This window comes from Bombina bombina, chromosome 1, assembly GCF_027579735.1.
Source record: "Bombina bombina isolate aBomBom1 chromosome 1, aBomBom1.pri, whole genome shotgun sequence".
Classification (NCBI taxonomy): Eukaryota; Metazoa; Chordata; class Amphibia; order Anura; family Bombinatoridae; genus Bombina; species Bombina bombina.
The window spans coordinates 1,036,106,659-1,036,126,311 of record NC_069499.1 but is presented as its reverse complement, the minus strand read 5'-3'; positions in this window follow the sequence as shown (position 1 = coordinate 1,036,126,311).

The following is a 19,653-nucleotide window of genomic DNA, read 5'->3' as shown; positions in this document are numbered from 1 at the left end:
TCAACAGTGTGGCCCCGCAGAGGAGGACTGTTGAGGGCCTTTAAAAAAGGTGGAATGACTGTAAGAGGCGGGTGAAAGAGAAGATGGGGCAGGAAGCCATGCACCAGAGGGGAACAGGCGGTGGTCCACCCCTGGACACAGAATACAACACCTGGCAGGAGATGATACACAGGTCCCTGAGTATCACAGCAGTCCGTGGACTTCCAGGGGCTCGTGACTCAGGGGCTGCAACCACAGCACATCATGCTGGTGAGTAACATCCCACACACCAGTATGATATGTATTTGAGATATAACATCCTTTAATGTCACACATTCATGTACATAATGAGGAGCATGGTATTTGGCCTACTAACAAAAACATCTACAATTATATTTCACATTAATGCTACTTAACACAATGCAATTCATGATAGGAGGTGGAATAGTGCAATACTAACATGTCTCAGAGTAACACAGGCCACAAGCCACATGTAGAGTTTTCAGTAAATGGACACTATAGCCATCACAATACTTTTAGCTCAAGAAAGCAGGTTCAGTGCCTACATCAGGCTAAAGTAAATTGTGTGACCATAGTGTCACTTAAAGAACACATTTTTTCCATCATTGACATGTACACATAACTATTGTATAAAACACATACCTGTATACTGTGCAGATTAAATTCCCTCATATCACAAATCACATTGTGCACATGCATGTTATAGAGTTTGACATGAGAATGAGTATAGGCCCTAGCATGTATCAATGTACATTGTATGCCCACATGGACATACAGTTGCAAGACAAAGTATGTGAACCCTTTGGAATGATATGGATTTCTGCCAAAATTGGTCATAAAATGTGATCTGATCATCATCTAAGTCACAACAATAGACAATCACAGTCTGCTTAAACTAATAACACACAAAGAATTGAATGTTGCCATGTTTTTATTAAACACACCATGTAAACATTCACAGTGCAGGTGGAAAAAGTATGTGAACCCCTAGACTAATGACATCTCCAAGAGCTAATTGGAGTGAGATGTCAGCCAACTGGAGTCCAATCAATGAGATGAGATTGGAGGTGTTGGTTACAGCTGCCCTGCCCTATAAAAAACACACACCAGTTCTGGGTTTGCTTTTCACAAGAAGCATTGCCTGATGTGAATGATGCCTCGCACAAAAGAGCTCTCAGAAGACCTACGATTAAGAATTGTTGACTTGCATAAAGATGGAAAGGGTTAAAAAGTATCTCCAAAAGCCTTGCTGCTCATCAGTCCACGGTAAGACAAATTGTCTATAAATGGAGAAAGTTCAGCACTGCTGCTACTGTCCCTAGAAGTGGCCGTCCTGTAAAGATAACTGCAAGAGCGCAGACTGCTCAATGAGGTGAAGAAGAATCCTAGAGTGTCAGCTAAAGACTTACAAAAGTCACTGGCAAATGCTAACATCCCTGTTAGCGAGTCTACAATACGTAAAACACTAAACAAGAATGGATTTCATGGGAGGGCCTTTGATGAAACTGCATAGATCTGACTTGATGAAAGACAAACAAAAGGATGGGGAGATACATAAAGGTGTCACTTTTGTGACTGACTTTAGTTCCCAATATGAATATGTATGCAGGATAGTTAAACATCATTTCAAGATGCTTGTTGCAGACGAAAGATTGGTAGGATGTGTACAGGAGGGTATTAGGTGCTCATACCGCAGGAACCGAACATTGGGCAATATTTTGTCACCTACGGTTCTTAAAAAACCACTGCTGTAAGGGAGTTCTTGGCTCACTCACAAGGGGTCATACAGGTGTGGTAGCTCCAGATGTGGAGCATGCGAGTACTTGATAGTATCTGATACCTTCAGATCCTCCAAAACGGGAAAGACCTATGAGATTAATTTTTGTCTTAATTGTACCTCTACATATCTTATATATTGTATAACATGCACAGCATGTGGAAAACAATACGGCAGACTTACTACGAGAGATGTCAGATCCAGTGTGAGAGAACATCTCTCTACCATATGGGTGGGGAAGGCATCTACCCCCCCCCCCTCTGGTAAATCACTTTTCACTGGTCCACAAAAAGGAACTATCATGTTTCTCTTGGCAACCAATTGATATGGTCCCCTATCCCAAAAGAGGAGGTGATAGAGATACTATCCTGGGGAAGCGGGAGATGCTGTGGATATTCAAGTTGGAGACCAAAATCCCCTATGGACTTAACTCCGAGTTTGAGCTTATTAATTACTGGGAGTGATAACCTGACATCTTCTTTATAATGATATATATACCTTTATTATCCCCTTCAGTGAGTCTCCACGGCATCCCCTGCATCCCTTACTATCGTATGAATAGAATATGTATGTTCTTTATTGTAGTATGGGGACTAGTTGATCTGAGGTAGTCAACATATAAGTACATCTGGGGACACCACTAGGATAGCTATGAGGATGAGTAGGTTATGTAGTACATCGAGTTAGTTGATATTGTAAACACCACATATGTATGTATATGCTGTTTGCACTCTTATGTATATATTTTTACTTTATGCGGTTAGCATATATTTATGGTGTACCGAATATTTTGACACAGTCCCCTTAGTCTACAATGTGACACTTGAAGTTAACCGTGTATTTCTGGTTACTGTTACTACCGCTTATACATACACTCTGTGTACAGCAAACACATCTGTGGTGAAGGTAATACGAAGGTAATACGCCTCTCGTTATGTCCTTAATGTGATACTTTGACTATTAAGGCATGTAGTCCTTATTATCTACTAATGAATCTCCCTTATTTGTGTTATCAGTATTAGCCTTATATTGTTTATATATATATATATATATATATATATATATATATATATATATATATATGAGGCCATTCACAGGGGATCTCAACCATTTGTATTATATTACTAACATCAGTCTTTGGTTTTCCTATTTAATCAGTCACTGGGATTATACTGTACTATTTAGTATCAATTGTCTGTTTTAGGCACACACAATGTGACCACAGCTAGGATGTTTTGTTTTTAATATGTGAATTAATGACGTCACTTTATCTAGAGTGTATATAAGGTACACCTGGAATGGGCTTTCCTATGCTTAACAGCCGAAACGCATAAGCTTGCCTTTTGACCATCTGATTTTAATGATTTTTGAATAAAAGACTTGTTTTACTTTATTTGCCGATCGCTCTTTTATGTTCTCTTATGGTGAAGTAACTACAGCCTGCCTGAGCATCACGGCACCCTGCCTGAGTCCTCTACAGGTCTAAGCTCCCGAGTGGAGGGACACTCTCGCTTATCTTATGCTTTGGACTGTCAGTTGTTCTAAAGTCTATACCGTCTATATGGAGTACCGTGGTGAGTGTGCAACCTAAGCTATAATATCATCTGATGTACTGTAACCCCCTCTCTAGCACTATTGAGGGTGAATGGAGTGGATCCAGTGGAATTAACCCATTGGCGGATGTAGAGCTAACGTGAATGTGACAAGCCTCCTGTTCATGCGGATTGGATCCGAAGGGAGCAGCATCAAGTGAAGCCGGTCAGTGACGCATAGTTTGTCAGCATGTATGTGACACGCCCCTATGTCTGGTGGTTTGGAGAGCAAGGAGTGTAACATTGACCCACTATCACAGCCTGGTTCTGCCGAGAGGTACACTTGGGACGGGCGTAAGACAGCATAACCCTCTTACATCCTGCTACTATCTGCAAGTTTTTGCGGACTCTTTATTTGGTGGTGAGACACCTACTCACATTTGTATATACTTGTGTGTTTATGTGAACCACATCAGAGTGGAACAATGTATGAGTGTTAACCCTCCCTCCGGTGGATTCCTCTACTATTTATTTGGCATTATCCTGTTGGAGCTGGGACTCTTGTATATAAGTGAACTCTCTCCCCACATTGTGCTCTTTGGTTTGTTGTTTCATGGGAGGATACCACAGAGGAAGCCACTGCTGTCCAAACAAAACATTGCTGCACGTTTACAGTTTGCACAAGAGCACCTGGATGTTCCACAGCAGTACTGGCAAAATATTCTGTGGACAGATGAAACCAAAGTTGAGTTGTTTGGAAGAAGCACACAACACTATGTGTGGTAAAAAAGAGGCACAGCACACCAACATCAAAACCTCATCCCAACTGTGAAGTATGGTGGTGGGGGCATCATGGTTTGGGGCTGCTTTGCTGCGTCAAGGCCTGGACAGATTGCTATCATCGAAGGAAAAATGAATTCCCAAGTTTATCAAGACATTTTGCAGGAGAACTTAAGGCCATCTGTCTACCAGCTGAAGCTCAACAGAAGATGGGTGTTGCAACAGGACAATGACCCAAAGCATAGAAGTAAATCAACAACAGAATGGCTTAAACAGAAGAAAATACGCCTTCTGAAGTGGCCCAGTCAGAGTCCTGACCTCAACCGATTGAGATGCTGTGGCATGACCTCAAGAAAGCGATTCACACCAGACATCCCAAGAATATTGCTGAACTGAAACAGTTCTGTAAAGAGGAATGGTCAAGAATTACTCCTGACCGCTGTGCACGTCTGATCTGCAACTACAGGAAACGTTTGAAGTTATTGCTGCCAAAGGAGGTTCAACCAGTTATTAAATCCAAGGGTTCACATACTTTTTCCACCTGCACTGTGATGGTTTACATGGTGTGTTCAATAAAAACATGGCAACATTTCATTCTTTGTGTGTTATTAGTTTAAGCAGACTGTGATTGTCTATTGTTGTGACTTAGATGATGATCAGATCACATTTTATGACCAATTTGTGCAGAAATCCATATCATTCCAAAGGGTTCACATACTTTTTCTTGCAACTGTATATATGACTGTACTTATCCCTCTCATCATTTGACTCCTCCACAGAACCTCCTGTCACCAGGATGCAAACAGGCATGCCGCCACCTCCACCACCACCAGTCACAGGCATGCAGCCACTTCCACCACCACCACCAGTCAAAGGCATGCAACCACCACCAGTCTTCAGTCAACCACGTGAACATTATGCTCCCAGGCATGAGCAGGGTTGGATGGCTTCAGTAGAGGACCCGGAAGTGATGCCAAGTCAGCCACAAAGGGTTCATGTCTTTACCCCCCCCCCCCCCCCAACACAATATCAGGGCAGTCATGGCTTTTACACACAGGGTATGTCACAAGAAGTGCAAACTGGACAGGCTGAGTGGTCACACACTGGTCATCAATGGGGCTACCAATCCACCCTGAGAGCTCCACCATCCTCTTCCCTTTGGGAGAGCTCCACCATCCTCTTCCCTTGGTAGAGCTCCACCATCCTCTTCCTTTGGGAGAGTTCCACCATCCTCTTCCCTTGGGAGAGCTCCACTATCTGCAGATGAGCATATAGCTGGAATTACTCAAGCACCAGCAGCTGCAGCTGAAGATGTCCCACAAGCACCAGCAGATGCAGCTGAGGATGTCCCACAAGCACCAGTAGATGCAGCTGAAGATGTCCCACAAGCACCAGCAGATGCAGCTGAACCTGCACCTCAAGCACCTAGAAGCCCTGCTGTCAAGAGCCTGTGGATGCACTGTATTCTCCCCTGGGTGAGGAATACATTTCACTCCAGAGGAGGCTCATAACAAGCTGCAAGAGCAGACAAAGAGATCAACAGAGGTTTCACAGGAGCCAAAAGAGGTTACTCAAGCGTAGCATAGAGCTGCAGAGGGACATGGCAGCATCATTAAATGGAATTGTTCAAAACCAGTTGCAGATGATGAGAATTCTGTCTGATATGCAGATGCAGATGGACAATAGATGGCGGGAACAAAATCAACTCTTGGGTGTGTTGGTTGAGCACTTTACACACCAGCAGGACACTGCCTCCAGCCTATCATCTGTGGCCAGCACACCAGCAGAAACAGAAAAATATTCTCAAACCAGGAGAACAAGGCAATCCACTACAGCCACATCAGCTCCCTCATACAAGAAGCCAAAAAATAAATAAATATTTGTATAGTTCAGCATAAATCTTGTCCTCTGTTATTTACCATATAATTGTCATCCACATCCATGTGAGGTATGTTTTAGTACACTAATATTGTTAAAAAATATAATAAGGCCTGTGTGGAAAATGGCCCAAAAAAAGGTAATATCCTGTTTATGACATATTCTTGTACTATAACTCACATCCACAATAGTTGTTTCTGAAGGGTACATATAGTAATATTCACTTCTAAGATGTAAATCAATGTATCTCACATCCAATATAAATTGACACATTGGTATATATAGTAGTGATGTTACTGATAGGGTGGGCATTATCAGGTGTTTTAAGTCTGCAGGTGAGAGGTTGTGGTGTCTGTGATTGGTTTGACACAATTGCAAAGAGGCAGCCTTCAAGAAGGTGTTAGAAATGATCATATGAGCCATCCTAGGTTTAGCTTTCAACTAAGAATACCAAGAGAACAAAGCAAGTGTTCTAATTAAATCTGAAAGTAGTTTGAAATAACATGCCCTATTTAAAAGAAGAAGGTTTTCTTTGGACTTGACTGTCCCTTTATATATTTTGGCATAAGTGCCAAGCTGTGTTAGCATTAGAATAAATTACACTCCAGTGGGTTCTAAAGAGATGAAGGTAATCCAATTTAAAGTAAATAAGCAAGTATATGTCCACAATGTGATAAAGTACCTACAAGCTCAATCCATTTGATTATGTTGTGGCTTGAAACTATTTCAAATACACAAATAAACCTTAAAAAAAGCAATATCATAGTATACTGTCCCTTTAACCTTGAGATGCTGCTTAAATGTATGTGTTTGTTAAGGCTTCCAGGGAGTTACGTTGCTTTTTTAGTCAGTGCAAGGGTTGCTGCACCTGCAATTTGTGGTGAGATGAGAATGGAGTAGATTTCCTGAAATATGCACGTAAGTCCTTACGCTGTAAATTGGATACCAAATTGCGTGTAGTTCTTTGTTAGTCTATGGGTAAAAAAAATATGGCCGAAGGGTGAAATATACGCGCGTAACTTGTATGCTACGCCGTATATGTGATATCAAAATTGCGCAAAATCTGGCGTTGCTGGCTTTTGTGGGCAACGCTGCATATCGGATCGGGCCCCTAGTCTTTTCTGTGGTGAATCTGAATTTTTGAGGTTTGAAGAGGGTCTATATGTAAAGGATCCTTTCTTTACATAAACTTTATTAGTATCTGCATATTGATTCTGCATATTCATATCCTGGGTGGCATCTGTAACCTTTGTGTAATTTAGATTTCATTAAACATCCCAGCACATATTTGCAATTATAAATGTACATTCTTTACATTGTGTACTTGTTTTATTAATTAAAAGTAGGATTTCAGCTATTTTTTATTTGATTATTTGAAAGCCATTTTAAAGTGAAAATGAAATGCTCTACATAGTTGAAGCAATGAAAGCCACATGCTGAAAACGTTTTTAGAGAAATAATTTTAATTTGTATTAATTTGGACTTGTCCAAGTATGATATCCCAGTACTAGGAAAGCTGCATAATATTAAAAATACCTTTAATACATACATGTTTTACAAAGCATAACAAAACTCTAAACGTTAGTGTAAAACTGACAAATAATCTATGGCAAGTATTTTTTCATTAACAATGAACAGCGCTGTAAGCTGAATTTAACACAAATACTGTCAAAGCAAGCCTTTAGCCCACTGTGTTCCTTTGTATTCTACTCCAACAACTTGCATGGGAACAGTAGGTAGCATGTATTAAATCTGTACTCCCTGTTGGGTAATAGATGTCACTTATTTCAGCTGCCCCAGTTCTTAGAGCTATTGTTTTGTAGCTCAGGAGTGTAAGAAATCTTGCCATTTCAGGTACCATGCAGTCTGACACATACAAGATAGTGACCTGCATCTTCAAATAAAAATCACATCCCTGCCATATAATTTGGTGAGTTTATGGCAGGAATGCCCTTGGGGCCAGATATCCTTCAATAATTTGAAAAGGAGTATGGAGTGTGACTCAGCTGTCACGGAGTGACTGACAGCAGCAACACAGATGAATTATAAAGAGCAGAATGTGTATGGGAGGGGAGAAATGAGTCAGCAGCTGGCAGAAGCTAGATTTGCCTAGATTCACTAAGTATGTGATGCTCACTGCAATTAGACACATCTTCCATCTCAGTCTAATTCACTAAAGGCAAAGAGCTATGAAACTTTGTCAATCCAAGATAAAATAGTTAAAGAGGGGTTTTTTTGTCTGGAGAGTTATTTAAATTCTGAGTGGATCTAAATGCTAGGAAATTGGGAGTTTATGAAAAGTGTAAAAGATTGCAAGATTTTCACTTGAATAAGTTAAAGAGGCATAAAAGTCAAAGTTAAACTTGTGATTACAAGATGCTGCAGCACCAGCAGTCTTTATTATCATTTCCTAACACTGTGCACCATCAAGGCCTTACAAGAACATTAAACAACTTGGGCGCAATCCGATATACGGCGCAGGTTTCGGCGCAAGCGTGGAAACCTGCGCCGCCCGTAGTTTCAGCTTGCACATCGAGCTATCACATATACGGCGCCGGCAGTTACTAAAGTGCCGTAAGTCGGACAAACTAGCGATGTCCAGAAATAAGCATAAGTACAAATTTCTGGACTCGCCAGTGATTTACAGGCACTTTAGAAACTGCCGCCGCATTAAAAAACTCACTAAAGTATAAAATATCCCGTAACTGTCTAACCTGCCTCCCAAAAATAGCCCGACACATATACCCCTCTATCCGCAATCCCCCCTCTCACTCCTAACAATAAATGTATTAACCCCTAAACCGCCGCTCCCGGACCCCGCCGCCACCAATATTATATGTATTACCCCCTAATCTGACCCCCCCTACACCGCCGCCACCTATATTATATGTATTACCCCCCTAATCTAATCCCCCTACACCGCCGCCACCTATTTTAAATACATTAACCCCTAATCTGATCCCCCTACACCGCCGCCACCTATTTTAAATACATTAACCCCTAATCTGATCCCCCTACACCGCCGCCACCTATTTTAAATACATTAACCCCTAATCTGATCCCCCTACACCGCCGCCACCTATTTTAAATATATATACCCCTAATATGATCTCCCTACACCGCCGCCACCTATTTTAAATATATATACCCCTAATATGATCTCCCTACACCGCCGCCACCTATTTTAAATATAGTAACCCCTAATCTGGGCCCTCTACACCGCCGCCACCTATATTAACTCTATTACCCTCTAATATGATCCCCCTACACCGCCGCCACCTATATTAAATTTATTAACCCCTAATCTAATCCCCCTACACCGCCGCCACCTATATTAAATTTATTAACCCCTAATCTAATCCCCTTATACCGCCGCCACCTATATTAAATATATTAACCACTAAACCTAAGTCTAACCCTAACACCCCCTAAATTCAGTGTACGGCGGAGATCGTATGAAGAGGATCCTCCACTCTCCATGGCTCCGGTCTTCAGTTCCAGCGTTGCCGATCTTCAGTTCCAGCATCGCCGGTCTTCAGTTCCAGAGTGGACGGTCTTCAGCTCAGCGGTCATCGGTCTTCAACTCCTCCGTTCCGCGCTGGCTGGTTCCTGGAAGAAGATATCGCCGCTTGGAAGAAGACTTCACCGCCTGGAACAGGACCTTCTCCATCGGTCTTCAGGGTAAGGAACAGTTGGGGGTTAGACTTAGTTTTTTTTAAGGGGGGATCGGGTGGGTTTTAGAGTAGGGGTGTGTGGGTTGTAATGGGGGGGTGTTCTTTTTTTTTAGAGGTAAAAGAGATGATTACTTTGGGGCAATGCCCCGCAAAAGGCCCTTTTAAGGGCTGGTAATAGAGCTGATTACTTTTTTAATTTAGTTTAGGGTAGGGAAATTTTATTATTTTGGGGGGCTTTTTTATTTTATTAGGGGGCTTAGATTAGGTGTAATTAGCTTAAAATTCTTGTAATCTTTTTTTATTTTTTGCAATTTGTTTGTTTTTGTAATATAGATTAGTGTATTTAATTGTATTTTAGTTGATATATTTGTAGTTTATTTAATTAATTTATTGATAGGGTAGTGTTAGGTGTAATGGTAATTTAGGTTAGGATTTATTTTACAGGTAATTTGGTAATTATTTTAACTAGGTAGCTATTAAATAGTTATTAACTATTTAATAGCTATTGTACCTAGTTAAAATAAATACAAAGTTACCTGTAAAATAAATATAAACCCTAAAATAGCTACAATGTAATTATTAATTATATTGTAGCTATCTTAGGGTTTATTTTATAGGTAAGTATTTAGTTTTAAATAGGAATAATTTAGTTAATAATATTAATATTATTTAGATTTATTTCAATAATAATTAAGTTAGGGGGTGTTAGGGTTAGACTTAGGTTTAGTGGTTAATATATTTAATATAGGTGGTGGTGTAGGGGAATCATATTAGGGGGTAATAGAGTTAATATAGGTGGCGGCAGTGTAGGGGGATCATATTAGGGGGTAATAGAGTTAATATAGGTGGCGGCGGTGTAGGGGGCTCAGATTAGGGGTTACTATATTTAAAATAGGTGGCAGCGGTGTAGGGGGATCAGATTAGGGGTTAATGTATTTAAAATAGGTGGCGGCGGTGTAGGGGGATCAGATTAGGGGTTAATGTATTTAAAATAGGTGGAAGCGGTGTAGGGGGATCAGATTAGGGGTTAATGTATTTAAAATAGGTGGCGGCGGTGTAGGGGGGTCAGATTAGGGGGTAATACATTTAATTTAGGTGGCGGCGGGGTCCGGGAGCGGCGGTTTAGGGGTTAAGCACTTTATTAAAGATTGCGGTTCACAGGTAGATAGACATTGCGCATGCGTTAGGTGTTAGGTTTTATTTTGCAGGCAGTTTAGGGAGTTACGGGCTCCAATACTCAGCGTAAGGCTTACTACGCCTGCATTTTGTGGCGAGGTGAAAATGGAGTAAGATTTCTCCATTTTCGCCACGTAAGTCCTTACGCTGTATATTGGATACAAAACTGCACGGGTTTGGTATATCACTCTATGGGCCAAAAAACTACGGCCGAAGGGTGAAATATACGAGGGTAACTTCTATATTACGCTGTATATAGGATACCAAACCAGCGCAAAATTTGGCGTCGCCGGCTTTTGCGGGTGACGCTGCATATCGGATCGGGCACCTCTTGTTTTATATAAAACTGTGCTTCTCCCATGCTCCCTAGTGAAGCCAAGAAGCAAACTCTGTAACTTTGCAGCAATTTGGAAACATAGATCACAGTCTGCTTTTTGGCCTGCCTAGAGATTGTGGGACAAAGTACAATTTTTACACAAAAAGAATTAAATGGCAATTAAATGTTTCCAAGACAATAATCACATTTCTATTCTTGACAGACGCCTTATCAGGATTTATTAGATTTGTTTAGACTATCACACAAATATAAAGAATTAAGGAAATACATAAAGTGCACGTTTGGTTCTTTTCGGACAGATTCACGAGAATAGTGTGATATTTTAAAATGTATTTTATAAATGTGATATTTTGATTGTTTTATAAAAAAATGCTTAGGAGGAAGTATTATTAAAGGGACAGTAAACTTAAAATATAATGTTACATAATTCTGCATTGTGATTACATAGCGCACCCATGAGGCATTTTTGAGAGATAATGAAATCATAAGAGGCTGTCGAGGAACGGAAGGTAAGTATACATTTTGGGGGTAAATCTCTTAATCTCTTTTGTTTTTTTTAAGGAGTCCCTAGCATAATGTGTAACATAATTCTGTACATAGTGCAGAATTATGTAACATTATTTTTTACATTTACTGTCTCTTGAAACATTGATTATATTTTATGTATAGTGTTTAAACTCTGGCACACAGGAAGGGAAGTTTACCAAGTACTAGAAACTGCTAGTGGTCACTAAATAGCGCGTATATTAAAAGTTGTAAGTAAACGCGATCACAAAAGCGCAATTGCATATAACACTCACCAGGTTAGCATGACTGAAAACCTCACGTAGAGGTGCTTTAAAAATAGCACTAAACACAACATAAATACATTAAGATTTACAGTTACACTAATATAAACACTATTTGATAAAGATTAGTCATATAATTATTAAAAACATTATAGGAGTTAAAAGGTATATGGTATATGGCAAGGTGCTTGACTGCAAAGGGCTATAATATATATATATATATATATATATATATATATACATACATATGCATGTCTAAATATGCATATGTATGCATATGCATATGTATGTGTGTACATATGTGTTTATGTGTTTTAATATATATATATATATATATATATATATATATATATATATATATATATATATATATATATATATATATATATATACAGGTTAAGGCCTGGTTGAGTGAGTGCTGCTGCTGTGTGTGTGTTTGTTACAATGTTGCATTGTGTTGGGAGGGGTTACCAACCTTATATATGGGATGTGCAGGGAGTCCACTTCCTCTTTGTTCCTGTGGATCCTGGAAGCTCTTTCTACAGCACGGTTTACAGCAGAATTCCAAGGGAAGGCAAACCTGTGGAGTGGGAAGAGATGGATCTTGAAGATATCGAATGGGTCGCACCATCCCCATCAGGGACTATCATGGTGGGTCAGGGCCATGTTCCGGGGCTGTCTATTATTCCCACTTCTCCTTCGGTTGGGGAGAGTAGTCCTAATTTGTACCCTTCTTCTGTACGGGAGGAGCGGGTTGAGGAGGCTAGGCCTGCCCAGGCTAATCAGCCGGCGGGCCTGGATCTTTAGTCCATGGTCGCGGGGGGTGCTGGGCCTGAGGTGCATGGTGCGGGCGTGGGCCTTAGGCAGGGTTTTCCAAATATTAGGAGCTAGGGGGTCCCCAGAGAGCTCAGGCTTTTATTCCAGGGAGGGCTTGGTAGGCCCGGTTATCGGTGGCGTGGGTAGTGGGACCGTTGCGGCCTTACCTGCGTCGGTGGTCCTTTCCGGGGAATCCATCGCAACAGCAATAGTGCTGGTGCAGCCCCAGGCTTCAGTTCCACGCGGTGCGAAGGCCTCGGTCCGGTCTTCGTCGATTTCCCCATCCAAGATGGCCACCACGTTGACTTCCGGTTACGTTTTCCGGCAGTCAAATCTTGGTCGTCGGGCAGAGCGGATCGTCCCCCTCAGGCTCCGGTGGTAAGAAGTTCCATGGGGGGGGAAACCGGCTCAGGGGGGCACGCATGTTAGCCATCAGAAGGCTGGGGGGCCCATTCAAGGCCGGTGGGGGTTATGGCAGATGCGGGGCAGCAAGTGCATCCAGGGGGCTCTGCAGGTGCCACGCAGCAAGGTGTGCACACAAGGTCTTTGGCAACAGCTAGCAATAAAGGAGGGGAGGCCGTTAGGGCACCCTCCTCACGCTTGCGGCCTTATAACCCCCCGCGAATGCTGTGGCTCAAGGAAAAGGCCCCTCTGGCTTGAGCAGGCCTAAGGTGTCTCGCACAACTGATGCCCTGGTTAGCGGTGCTGTTGGACTGGAGCCGCATGCAGAAGGCCTGCAGGGTACGGTATCGCCCAGCAGGACTGTAGCGGCCAGGTCAGGGCAGGTAGTTATGAGAGGGGCGGTGAAGAGGGGGCACGCTAGTATACAGGTGAAGGCCTAGCGGGCACTGACAGGGGGACAGTTAGCCCTGCCAGGGTGGTGAAGCCACAAGGGCGCAAAAGGGCCATTAGATTTATGGATGATTATGAATGTGGGCAGGCTGCAAGTACGGATGAGGATCCCAGCTTGTTGTATGGTGTGAGTGAAAGTGACCGTGAGGGGTATCAGGGATATGGGGCTGGTCAGGATAGGAAGGAGATGGCTGGCTCTTCCCGTGGTACTCCCCCCTTGTCCTCTGTGTTTCAGGTCCCCATGGCATCTTCATCTGGCAGAGATGTGGCTACCCAGAGTTCCAGAGCCCTCATGCCTAGAGTGGCAGTGACACGTGCGGGCGACCCCAGCCCATCCGGATCCGGCCAAGGTCCTGTGGCATCTTCATCTAGTGAGTGCCAATTTGTTTTTTCTTGGGGAATGTGTGTCTGGGTCCGGGTCTGGGTCCGGGTCTGAGATAGACGGTTCCCTGGGTTTACACACGAAAGGCCATAGAAGGATGTATAGGATGTTGAGGAAAATGAGCAGGGAAAAAACCCAGGGAGGGTAATGTCAGTGGTTCGACCCGGCATCTCAATCCCCGGTGGTACTGGTGGGCACACTACAGGCTGTGAATAGAAAGGCGGCAGTGCATGGGGACACATACTCATGTCAGGTACATAGCTTGCACGCCCACCTGAAGTCAAAGATGGTGAAGCATATCCAGGATGGTAAGTATGTCAACATGTTTGATTTATCCACGCAAGCATTTACATTCAAAGAAATGGCGGAGGATGGGACGGGCCCTAAAAAATTAAAATGGCCCGACACATTTGACGAATAGCATCAGTGTTTCCGGGTATATGCTACATGCTACCTGGAGAGGTTCCCAGATCAGGGTACCACTTTGTTTAAGTATGTCGACATGATAGATGCCATACGTAAAAAAAATTGCTGATGGAGCCTGAAGGGAGTATGACATGATTTTCCGACAAAAGAAGGTGGGTAACCCATTGCTGGACTTTAGGACTATGGATCTCCACCTCCGGTTGCATCTCGACTCGGAACGGGGGGCACAAGAAGCCCCCAGAGTCGTTGCTCAGGGGCCCAGGCAGCCCCTGCGCTTTCAACGGCGGCAAGGGGGAGTGTGCTGGCGTTACCAGGATAAGTTTTGCGAAAGGGGTACGTCCTACATGTTTAAGCATGTCTGCAAGTTCTGCAGTGGTCAACATCCTGGGGCTGATTGCTCCAAGAAGCGGGACTCCCAAACTGAGCGGTTTGGGTCTAAAGGAACCGCTGCAGGAAAGGGCGGATTCGCCACTTAGGGTCCTTATCATCGGTAAGTGGTTAAGCAGGTACCCAAACAGGGTGGCTGCTAGATTGCTGGACACCGGTCTGCGCCATGGTTTTACTATTCCGGTAGTGGGCCAGGTGCTGGGGTCTAAAGTTAAGAGGAACTTGAAGTCGGCCTCTCAGTTCCCGGAGGTGGTCAGGGAAAAGCTGGGTAAGGAAGTAGCTCTACGCAGGGTCACAGGCCCTTTTGTGGACTTGCAAATTCCGGATTTGGTAATTTCTCCACTGGGAGTGGTTCCCAAAAAGGAGACGGTAAATTTCGGCTAATACAACATCTATCCTACACGAAGGGGCAGCCGGTGAATGATGCCATCCCAGAGGTTTTGAGCTTGGCCCACTACCAGTCGTTTGACGACGCGCTGGCTATTGTGAGGGAAAGGGGGCCCAGAGCCTTGATGGCGAAATTGGACATAGAGTCCGCATTCCGGCTTCTACGAATCCACCCGTCTTCCTTCAGACTGATGGGGTGCTGGTTCGAAGGGGGTTAATATGTGGACCGTTGCCTGCCCATGGGCTGTTCAATATCCTGTGCCTATTTTGAGATATTTAGCACTTTTCTCCACTGGGCGGTTGCATCAGCTGCGGGAAGTGACAAGATTGCACACTATTTGGACGATTTCCTACTAGTGGGATCTGCCAATTCACTGGAATGTACCTCCTTGATGAACGTCATGAGGTTCATGATGGCTAGGTTCGGACTTTCTCTCGCTGAGGACAAAACAAAGGGACCTTGCATGTGCTTGACGTTTCTGGGCATAGAAATAGACTCTGTGGCGATGGAATGTAGACTGCCTAGATGGAAGGAGGCTAGAATGTTGCTGTCGGTTTGGTATGGCTACGGCGCAATCGTGTTCCCTGAGGGAGTTACAGTCAATCCTGGGTCTCCTAAACTTTGCGGGAAGAGTCATCCCGTGTGGTTGGATTTTTAACAAAAGGTTAGAACAGAGATTGGGGGCGGCAGGACAGCATCGTTGCGCATCCGAAACACGGGGGATCTCATGGCGGACTTGAAGGTCTGGGAAAGGTTCCTACTGGATTTTAATGGCATTTGCATGTGGAGGGGCGACCCTGTGTCCAATCAGTCTTTGCATCTTTTCATGGATGCGGCAGGGGCATCCGGATATGGTGCATACTTTGAAGGGGCTTGGAGTGCAGAGTCTTGGCCGTGGGCGGGCCTGGGGCTTACATGCAATCTTTGCTTCTTGGAACTGTTTCCCATTATTGTGGCGGTTGAGCTGTGGGGGTCACCTTTTCAGCAACCGGGCTGTGATCTGGACGGATAATCACAGTTTGTTTTTTTGTCATCAACAGACTTTCAGCTTCATCGCCTGTGGTCGTGCATTACCTGTAGCACTTGGTGTTGAGATAACTGCAGTTGAACATTGACTTCAGAGCTCGCCATGTCCCAGGGTGCAGAACATAGTGGCGGACGCCGACTGCAGCTCTTAATGGTCTTTCTTGCCCTTCCTTTCTGTGGCAGATGGCGAAGGACTGCAGCGGCTGATCCCCCTACTGGTCGGCCTATGTGAGGTATTGGAGTGAGTGGGTACTTTCTGCGACTTCCATGAGTTTTCCTCTTGCGATGACGAACAGGGATTCCTTCTACAGTGGTTGGCTGACCTGAGAGTTAAGCAAGTGAAAAAAGGGGCAGTATTCTCCAGGCTTTCAGCGGTAGCCTTCTTTTGTAGGTTGTATGCATTTCAGGACGTGTTACGCTCATTCCTTGTGAAACAGTTAATTCAGGGCTGGGGCCAGATGGAGGTTCCAAGGCGTGATGCTAGGGAACCCATTACAGTGGACCAGCTGGTTAAATTGCTGGCGGTACTGCCAGAGATCTGTTCTTCGCCTTTTGAGGCTCAGCTCTTCGGGGTGGCCTTTGGGCTGCCGTTTCATGGCGCGCTGACAGTGGGGGAGCTAGTCCCACATACCAAGACGGCGGTATCCGGGGGAATCATGCACAATCACGTTAAGGTGGTGGATGATTCAGTGCTTCTTTTTATCCCCAGGTCTAAGACGGACCAGGAGGGCCGGGGAGCCTGGCTTTCCCTGCCGGGGCAACCAGGGGTCACCTGTTGCCCATTACGTCTGGTTTCATCATACCTGGAAGTGTGGCCTGGAGGCTCCTTCAGGTTTCTTATCCATGCGAACGGAGACCCACTGACCAGATACCAGTTCAGGAAGGTGTTAGGTCATGTAGCGCAGTGTGCTGGTCTTGATTGGGTCACGTTTTGCCCCTCACTCATTCAGAGTGGGGTCGGTGATGACGGCGGCAGAGCTGGGTTGGTCCTCTGATTGTATTCGCTCCATGGGGCATTGGAGATCTCAGCGGTACAGATCCTATGTCAGGCCTCTGTACGCTTAAGAGTATAGGTTGATAACGAGGGGGCATCAAGGGACTTGGTCTTGCATGAGTAAACAAAAGGGGGGTTGGCCAGGGTAAATTGTGTTCAGGTCCAGTAAGTGTGCAAGCAAGATTGGAAAAACCCCACATTTTAATCTTACATGCTGGTGGCAATGATGTGGGGGCCAATGCAGGCGGATTTGTGGTAGTTTCAACTCTGGTTTCCAGGTGTGCGAATCAGGTGGTCGAATTTGATCCCTAGATTGAGGTAGAAGCACATGGTGTGCCATAAAGCGGCTTTCCAGGTCAGAAAAAAGATAAATAGGGACCTGAGGAAGCAGGGTAGGGACCTCAAGGGTTTAGTGGTGGCGGCAAGAGTCTGGACCATTTAATTTGCAGGTCTGTCTCGTGTGACGGGTGGTCAGGATCATGGCTGCAGGCTGGAAGGAGGTTTGAATGATGGCCGTTGCAGTCAGGATGATGCCACAGGCTTGGTAGCTTGGGCGTGCTCTGGCTGGTTATTGACGGGCCGAGAACCCCCTAAATTTCAAAGCTGCATTGAGTATCTCCACCTTGTGGTCTGCAGTAGTGTCCCCTGGCCATTTTTCTAGAAGGGTTATATAGTTAGTCATGTAGACCCCGATTGCCGCATTGTCGTTACCAGTTCCCACCGGTCTTTCACCCACCTAATGTGTCGAGTTTTATTTGACAAGGTTATTAAAGTTCAACTGTTAAGTGTTAAGTTATTACTTAGTTATGTTACGAGCAGACACTCAGGAGAAGTAGGGGATTTAATCCCTTATGTACATATTTCACATTCCAATGTTGTTCAACGACAGGAATATGTTCTTTTTATTGTAAGTATATATTACTATATATATCTGTATATACCTATACCTATATATTTATTCCTATAAATCACTGGTTTTCAAACCTGTCCCCAGGCCTCCCTAGCAGGCCACATTTTGAAGATATCTGAACAGGAGCACAGGTGAAATAATCAGCTGATTAGTAAACTATGTTATATTACCAGCTCTCATCGAATGTAATCCTGAAAACCTGGCCTGTTGGGAAGGTTTGAGGACAGGTTTGAAAACTAGTGCTATAGATATATAGGTATAGATTTCTAGTTTACATTAACATTATCAGATATATATATAGAAATATCCATCAGACACAGACGCCTATCAAATATGTATATAGTGTGATCTCTTGCAAATGTCAATAAGGATCTGGTGTCTCAGAAAGTGTGCATATAAAAAGACTGCACAATTTGATAATGAAAATATTTTTTTTTATTGCATGTTCTATATGAATCATGGAACTTTAATATTGACTTTACTGAGAAGGAGTTAATCACATAAAATGTGATTATGCTTATGCTAGAATGTCCCATTAAATAATTATAACATTCCATTCCAATCCATTAGAAGAGCAGTATGAAAACATTTTTATAAACCTTCAACCCAGTTTGAATAGCAGCTGTTTTAAATTTTAAAAAAAATCAAATAAATATACAACATAACAATAAAATCTGGTTAAACATGAAAACCCATAAGAAACAGGTATAACACGGGGATTCTCACAAGAATTTTTACATACCTTCCCATAACCCAAAGAAATGCTGTCAATATGAAGGTAAAACATTGCAGCTAATTAATTCACTAAAAATGTGGAATTCCTTATATATTTAAACGTAGTCTTACTTAACCATTAAAGGGACATTGGAGAAATTAACACATGAGATTGTAGTTGATTTATAACAATGTTTATTAAGAACTTATTGCAGTAACATAAATCTGTAATCAGCTTATAAAGCAAGGCGGTGATTAAACACTAAACGCATAACTTATCTTCAGGTTTCGAATAAGGCATTAAAGGGACATAAAACAAGTTGGGATAGAGACAAAATATAATATTATGTACTTTATTTACTTTACCTGCAAATTTATGCTGCAGTGCCTCGCCATTAATTATTTTATTTAAGTTTCCGAATTGTAAAGCTCTAACTCCCCCTACTCATTTCCTTCTATGGCTGTATCTATATCTATTGTTGTTTTGGTAGGATGCAAAAGTGAACAGGGATTATCTGCTGGAGCATGCCTAGAAGCTGTGAACTTAGTTTAAATACAATGTCTGTGTCTAAACACTGACAAGGGGGGTGGAGCACAGTGCTCCAGACAGTTTGGCTATGTAAGTATTTTTGATTTTTTTTTAAAAAAAATACTCGCCAGCAATTTTTAAACATTGTTTTATGCAAACTATTTTTAATTAATTAGCCCTTTTAGGATATTCACAGATCTCAATCTGTTTTATGGCACTTTAATATCAGCGTACAAAGGAAGACAGGCAGATGATCACAGATACATTCAGCATCATCACTCAGTGGA